Genomic DNA, 8,627 nt, shown 5'->3' with positions numbered 1-8,627 from the left:
GGGCGTCCAGGAGTTCCCGTCCCACCCCAGGTACGGAGACCCCCATCAGACCAGCCTCAGTGCATAAATGTCCCACCCAGCAGTTAGGGTCTGTGGAGGACGCACAGGTGCGGCCCTGTTAGTGTGTCATATGACGTGGGCGTCACGGCCCACCCTTGGGGGCCTCAGTCCCCTTCTGATTGAAGAGCTTGAATACTGGGACCTATTCTAGTGGGCAGTGGGAGCCACAGGAGGTTTTTGAACAGGAGAGTAACATGATCAGCCTTTCAGCAGAATGGATCTGGCAGCCACTCTCTTGGCAGCAAAGAGAGAAAAGAGCGAGGAATACCACTTGGAGCTTAGCACGGGGCAGTCACATTTAATTCACCATTCGCTTCATATGAGACTAATCTTCCTGAAGAAGCCTACGCAGAGCGGAAGAGATGTTTCCTATTGTGCATGAACCTGTAGCCCCAGAAGCCGGCTTTGGCTTTAGCGCTGCTTTCTGCTTTCTCAGCACCGGCTCTAGTACCTGGCAGATGGCTCGCTCCTGCACTTGGCAGCCGCCTGCATCCCGGTGCTCACGCAGACTTCTTTGTGCCTCTTCAGCCCCTCTCACCTCCGGTCCAGAGCTATTGATGTGCACTCCGTTTCTGGAAGACTGCTGCGAGCTCCACCACTTACCTGACCCTTGGGTTGTTACAACATATAAAAAAGATTTTCAGTTCTCACAAGTGCCTGAGAACGTAACCGAGCGCCGGGAATGGACTCATTCACCATGTTTCCAGAGCACAAAGCATGGCAACAATGCTGTGATGCCCACAGGGCTGACAACGGGTGGCGGCTGTCTACTTCCCAGCTTGCCTGGTGCCACTAGGCTGTAGAGATAGTCACTACGCTGACGATTCCCTGGGTCTGCCAACTTGGAAGGGGTTTTTGACGTTTTTTGAACTAGATGGTTACAATGTGTCAAAATGCACTGTAAGGGAGAACTTACTAATATATTTACATCACATAACTTCAGATTTTCAGAAGCTAGGGCTGCCACATGCAGCAACGGAGGCAGGAAGTGCTGAGGCCGAGCGAAGGGCGATGGCAGCCCTCCCTGAGGACAGGCAGCAGATGGAGGGGCTGAGCACCCAGGCACTGGAGCCACGGGGCCTGGGTTCAAGTCCCATCTCTGCTACTTCCTGGCTCAGTGAGGTTAAGGCAAGTCACGCAACGTCTCTGTGCCTCAGTTTACTCATCTGTAAATCGGACTAACAATTCTTCACAGACTTTTTGTGAGGATTAAATGAATCTAATCCGTGTAAGCAATTTAGAACAGATATATATTTTATTTGCAAAGAGATTTTAACAGTGCCTGGCATATGACAAGCCAACTTACATGTGGGTTAAAAAAAACAAAAACAGAGATCTGAGAGGCACTTCAGGGGTGAAATCAATATGACCTCACTGCTGACACGGCTCCCTGACAGATGAGCAGGAGGAGCCCAAGCTCAGGGTCAGTGGGGAGACTTCGACAGAAATCAGGCTCCTCTAAGGCAGGAAGCCCCCAGACAGCCTCAGTGGCAGCCGAGGCCTCCCTCACATCCTGGGGGTACAAACCTAATTGCAGGGTATCTGCCTGCCCCCCTACCCACACATGCACCAACGGGACACTGATTGGGACCCCAGGGTTTCTGGTGCACAGATGCGGTGACCCACCATCACAGGGCTGGCGGGAAGATGGACTTCAGGCCGTAGACCCCCAACACTCCTGAAATGTCATTGTCTGAGCAGCTTCCACAACCGTCCCACAAGCAGATCCTGGGGAGAGGAACCCCCAGGACCTCTCCAGAAGCCCTAATTTATAACCTCTGTCTCCATTAATCAGGACACCCCTACTGTTCCTTTCAGGTGCAAATTAAACAGCTCCACGCCGCACTGCAATGAAACTTGCTTAATCCTCCTAAAAGTCCCTCGACCACCGATGCTGCCGGGAGCAATCCCCCATGCCGCCCCACCCCCACCCGCAGATCTGGGTCTTTCACAACCTGAGTTCCCATGGGCCTCACCAACTCAGCCCGAGCCCCACATTTCACCCTGAGCTGGAGACCTGTGGGGCTGAGTCAGCGTGGGCGGTGAGGCCCTGCTCATCCCGAATCACAGGAACGGGCTTTTCTCTCAAGGAGAGTTGGGACAAGGAAAGAGATGGCTGTCCTTTTGGAAAAAAAGGACTTGATTCACTCTGGGAATGACACTCACCAATGATGACATCCCCCATTTCCAGTCCAATAAACAACCTTACCAATCCTTCGGAGATGAGTTTGGGGTCCCCTTCTCATCCCTCCACAGTCCAGGAAATTCCCCCCTTCTTTGAGCTCTGATCCTCTCAAGGGTGGGCCTGGCCATTTCTCTGTTCTGAGACATCCTCAATAAAGAAATACCAGATCAGAATGACAAAAGTTGTGGTTTATTTTAAATGGTTGCGTGTAACAAATTAGATAGCACACAGAAATACAATGTAATATAATTATGTTGTGCTAATTCCAAGATAGTTATAAGATTTATGAAATTAATCAATCCCAAATGTACCCTAGGTAATCTGGTCCAATCAGGGTACACAAGTTTAATGGTGGAGAATGAACTTCATTCTGTCCCATGACTGTCTCTCGGTGACCTTCACGTCACTTCATTTGGTGATAATGTCGAAAGTTGAAAAGCCCTTCATGAAGGTGATGTCTGCGCCAAGTGGGTCCTTTCCTCCAACACCGCAGAGCCCCACTGGAGGCCCTGTTTGAACTCCTAACACTTAACTTTCAGTCTTCCCATTTTCTTAGCCCCCCCCCCCAGTGGACATTCATCACATTTGTGGCTGTCTGCCATCTTGTGAACAACTCTCCCAAGGCTGAGGAAGTTCCTGCATTAGGAGTTCCATCTCTCTAAGGTGTTAGTGGGAGGCAGATCTAGCTGTCCCAGCCCACCTTGCATCCAGGCTCCAGGAATGAGACCGAGTTTCCCTCAATTAGATGCACCCGAGTGAAGAGATTTGGGGAAAAGGACTGCGTGAGGAAGGTGGGTACCGCAGAGTCAATTCTTTGGAAACAGTGGGAGCGGAGGAATTGGCATTGGGCTGGCACCAGGGGCAGAGCTTTGGTTCCTGGTGTCCGGCATCAAGGGCGCCATCTACACGAGCAGTGGACACGAAACAGAGAGGCAACCAGAGCTGTGTGCTTCCTACACAACCCCACCTAAGAAGTGGTCTCGCCAAAAACTCAACTGAATCTGCTCAAGCCTCCGATCTAATTACACATTTACGGGAAATGCAGAGGGACGTGTTAACGGACATCTCAGGGATGCAATCAGCAAAACCCACTGTGAGAAACTACAGGACAAACAACCTGGTTTTTTCACCAAATAAATTGCAAGGAACAAAAAAAACACAGAGAGGGAACGTGTCATCTAAAACAGACTCAGGTGCCATATCACCTAATGGTATTATATGGCCTTTATTTGACTCCTAATTTAAATAAGTGAACTGTAAAAGCAAAATAAACTAAAACAAACAAAAAAGGATGTGAGATAATTAGGGAAATTTATACACTGACAATATTTGATGACATTACCAGAAATACTGTTAAATTTTTAGGTGTGATAATGGCCTTATGGTCATGTATTTTGAGTTCTTATCTTTTAGATACACACTGAAATATTTAAGCATAAAAGACATAATGTCTGGCATTTGTTTCAAGAGAACTGGGGAGAGGAGGAGCAGCAGGAATAGAGAGGAAATAAGACCAGCCAGGACTTGATAATTGTTGAAGCTGGGTGATGGGTATGGAGTTCCTGCAACTATCCTGCCTGCTTGTATAGATGTTTGAAATATTCTGTGATAAAAAGTTTTTTAAAAACTAGTTAAAATAAATAAAATTTTAAATAAATAAAAGATCCTGCATAAAATCAAGCTTCATCTGGCGTAGGTATGAAAACCCTCACAGGACTGACCGGCAGGGTTAACTAGGCACCTTCCATTTCAGATCAGAGCGTGGAAAGTAATTGCTTCTCCTCTGGGGAAGATGGAGGGCGAAGCTGCTTGGATGTGGAGGCTGAGAAGCTCTGGGGCACTCTGGCCATCTGGTCTCCCTCAGCTCATAGATGCTCCGGTCTCCAGGGCTGTCCTGGGAACCATGATGTCCAGCGCCAGGGCTGCCATGCGTCTCCACTCCATCCCAGCTAACTAGTTCTACCGCCCACCTGCAGCCAGCTTTCTCTGCCATAAACCGTCCACATGGACCTCTGGAGCCAAGGGGACATTGGAAAGTGTGAGGAAGTGATGGGTCTTGCAGAACCAGAATCAGGTTTAGGTGCGCTGAGAGAGTTGGAGTGAGGTCAGCTGGCTGGTGCTCCAACACAGTCCAGGAGAGCGGCAGTGAGAGGCCATAGCAAGGCAGTGGGATGGAGAGGAGGCTCAGTTGCAAGCAGCAAGGCTAAGGGAAGGCCCACGGACTTACCAAATGAAATGATCCCGGGGTGGGGGTGAAGGGGTGGGGAGGGCAGAGTAGTAATAAGACCAAGTGGATGAAGACAGAGGAGAAGGATGGAGACCTAATGGAGGAGCGAGCTGTGGTGGTTTTTCAATATTGTGGCAAATTCTTTGACAGGCCCTCTTTCAAAAGGTGCAGCCTAATTTCCCCCGGGCCCCCTTGAATGCAGACTAGTGGCAGAAGCGATGCTAGTGACTTATGAGGCTGGGTCATGAAAGGATGCAACCTCCTCCTTGCTCTCTCTCTTGGCTCACTGGATCTGAGGGAAGCCGGGCACCATGTCTTGAGGACACTTGAGCAGCCCTGTGGAGAGGCCTACCTGGAAGGCAGCAAGGCCTCTCGCCAACAGCCTATGAGCCACCTTTAAAAGCAGATTCTCTTGGTGAACATGACGTAATCTACACAGAATTCAAAATATGTTATGATGTACATCCAAAAATAAATTAATTAATTAATTATAAATAAATAAATAAAATAAAAGCAGATTCTCCAGTCCAGCTAAGCCACTGTTAAACTCCTGACCCATGGAAACAGAATAAATGTTTGTGTTGTTTTAGGCCACTAAGTTATGGGGTAATTTGTTACACAGCTGTCGCTAACTAATACGCTAATACAGAACTCTGAGATGCACAGTCAGGGTGGGCTCTGTGTGGACTGACAGCGTCTCAGTGGGACCCTGAAGAACTGCTGCGCCCTACCTCAGGACCCCATGAGTATGACACATCAGCCAATGGAAGACTTCCTTTCTCTTGTATAGGGCTTTAGAGGGGAACCATGAGTATGACACATCAGCCAATGGAAGACTTCCTTTCTCTTGTATAGGGCTTTAGAGGGGAACCATGAGTATGACACATCAGCCAATGGAAGACTTCCTTTCTCTTGTAAAGGGCTTTAGAGGGGAACCATGAGTATGACACATCAGCCAATGGAAGACTTCCTTTCTCTTGTATAGGGCTTTAGAGGGGAACCATGAGGCAGCACTGGGATTGGCACCCGGGTCTTTGTGATGCCAGAGGCTGTGCCCTTTCCGTGAGGCCACAATTCAGTCTGGCTGTCAAGGAGCTAGAAGAGGGGGAGGGGAGAGCTAATAAACCTCAGGTTGCTCCTGTGAGCCCTAGAGAGGCCAAAAATTAGAGGATGGGATAAGATGGTGGTTCTCTTATTAATTTGGTGACTTGAAACCCAACAAGATGCGACTAAGATAGAGGTCAAGATGAAACCACACTAGACTAGGGTGAGCCCTAAATCCGAGAAGACTGGCCTTTTAAGAGACAGAAAGAGACACACACAGAAGAGGATGATTTGAATATGGAGGCAAAAATTAGAGTGATATGTCTACAAGCCAAAGAATGCCAAGGATGGCCAGCAACCCCTAGAAGCTAGGAGAGAGGCACTGAACTGATTCTTGCTCAGAACCTCTGGAAGGAACTACAGTATCAATACCTGGATTTTGGCCTTCTGGCCCCCTGAAGCGAGAAAATAAACTTATGTTGTTTTAAGCCAAAAACAAACAAACAAAAAACTGCCAATGATATTAAATAAATAGATATGGCAAGATCAGATACCAGTTTCAAAAAGGGCTTAGTGGATTGAGATGTCCCCTGTCATCTTTCATTCCTCCATAAATGTATATTGATCACCTGATCAGTGCCAGGGCCATAGCCGGGCCATTCACACAGGAAATGTTACTTCAGGACCAGGGGCCAAATTAGTGCCTCCAACAGCCAGTGCTACAGGAGCTTGCTGGCATGTAGAGAGCAGTGGGGGGTATAGAAATCTGGAAAGACCCCCTGCAGGATGTGGACTGAGCAAGCCGGGTAGAGGTTTGTAAAGGTGAGAGGGGGAAATTTCTAGCAGGCATACAGATGCAGCACCAGGAGATGCACGCTGGGCTGGTCCATTGTGTGGGTGGAATACGGAGGGAGGAAACAGCCTCAGACACTTTGCTTCTAAAAGAAGACCTGAGAGCGGCAACGCCTTGATCTGAAGAAGCCATGCCAGACCCTCCCTGGTACCTCAGACACCATGACAAGAGTCAGGGAAGAGATGTGGGGAACCTCCTGTGCCCACAGGGGCACTTCACTTCCCGTAGCTTCTGCCCCCCTCATTTTGGTGTTCAAGGCTTCTTTAAGAAGTCCCCCCCTGAAGCTCCTGTGCACACCCTTTCTGTCTGAGCCAGGCTTGTCTCCTGAAGTGGACGCAATGGTTCCCGCACTGCACTCTCATTCTTCCTACTCCCTCTGAAAAATGCCCAGTTCTTCCCTTTCTAGCACATTCTTATGAACTTGCTCAAAAAGTCCCACCTCCAAGAAGCCTTCTTTGACCGACTCTTTCCTAACTAAGGCCACTCGATTTTGATTGGGTTGGTGCTGCTGCCATCTTGGCAGAGAGGGGCCAAGTCAGGTTGCACATGCCAGGAGCTCTTTCTTGTTCGTCACCACATGGCCTCCGCCAGACTTTCTCCAGCCGGGTAGGACCTGGTCTCACGCTGTTCTCCTCTCCCGCCTTGCTTCGCCTTGTGTTCTCTGAGTTGCTGGACTGTGCAAGTAAGTTAATTAACAGTGAGTTTCACACACTGTGGTTATCAGCCAACCTTCAGCACACTTTCATTTATGGCCTCTCTGAGGAGACCTCCAGACTGTGTAAAGAAGTCTTCCTGCCACGCAGCAGCAGATGGGGACCTTTGGCCCATAAAGAGGCCACCTCGGAGCGGGTGCTGCTCTTCAGATGAGGAGGGCATTGCCATCACCCAATCTGGGGTATCAAGATGACTCCTGGAGATAGCCTAAGGAAATCTCTGCTATTTTGCACTTTGGGACTCTCACCATTTTATAGCCCCTGACTGATAACCCTCAAGGTTGCTGTAATCACTAGAGATTTTCCCCCCAAGCCCCACTTCCTCTTCAAGACTCGGCTAAAGGCCCTTCCTAAGCAAGACGCCTTCCCCGGCAGCCCTGGATGACCTCTCCCCCGACTGACATTGTGTTGTTATTAAATTCCATTCTTTTTGTGGCCCATTAACTCTCTTTAAAAACTTTTGGATCAAACAGCGAATCAAAACTGAAATGGCAAAACAGTTAGAAATCAATAATAAAAAGACTACATGGGAGAGAATATTTGTAAATCAGATATCTGGTGAAGGACTCACACAAAATCTATGAAGAACTCTCCAAACTCAGCAGTAAGAAAACAGACAAACCAGTTAGAAAGCGAGGGAAGTATTTGAATAGACATTTCACCAACAAAGATAAGGATAGAAAACAAACGCATTAAAAGATGTTCAACATGGTGAGCCATTGGGAAAATGTAAATTAAATCACAGTAATATACCATGATATACTTGTTAGAATGGCTAAAATTAAAAATCTGATAATAGGGGCCAGCCTGGTGGTGCAACGGTTAAGTTCACACATTCCACCTTGGCAGCCTGGGGTTCTCTGGTTCGGATCTTGGGTGTGGACCTACTCACCGATTATCAAGCCATGCTGTGGCAGGTGTCCCACATGCAAAGTAGAGGAAGCTAGGCACAGATATTAGCTCAGGGCCAGTCTCCCTCAGCAAAAAGAGGAGGATTAGAGGCAGATGTTAGCTCAGGGCTAATCTTTCTCAAAAAAAACAAAAATAGAGAAAGATTGGCATGGATGTTAATCTTCCTCAGGGCTAATCTTCTTCAAGCAAAAAAAAAAAAAAGAGGAAGATTGGCAATGGATGTTAGCTCAGGGCAAATCTTCCTCAGGAAAAAAATCATTCTGGTAATACCAAGTGCTGACAAGGATGCAGAAATACTAGATCACTCACACATTTTTCGGTGGGAATATAAAATGGTAGGGCCACTCTGGAAATGCACTGGCAATTTCTTAAAAAATTAAACATATGCTTATCATATAACCTAGCAATCAGACTTCTGGGTATTTTTCCCAGAGAAATGAAGCCTTTTATTCACACAAAAACCTATTCATGAATGTTCATAGCTGCTTTATTTGTAGTAGCCAAAGACTAAAAAAATTCCAAATGTCCTTCAACAGATGAAAGGTTAAACAAACTGTGGTACACCCATGCAATAGAATAGTACTCAGCAACTAAAGGAACAAACTCTTGAAGCTTACAACAATTTGGATGGAC

This window comes from Equus przewalskii, chromosome 15, assembly GCF_037783145.1.
Source record: "Equus przewalskii isolate Varuska chromosome 15, EquPr2, whole genome shotgun sequence".
Classification (NCBI taxonomy): domain Eukaryota; kingdom Metazoa; phylum Chordata; class Mammalia; order Perissodactyla; family Equidae; genus Equus; species Equus przewalskii.
Note: the sequence above shows the minus strand (reverse complement) of the source record.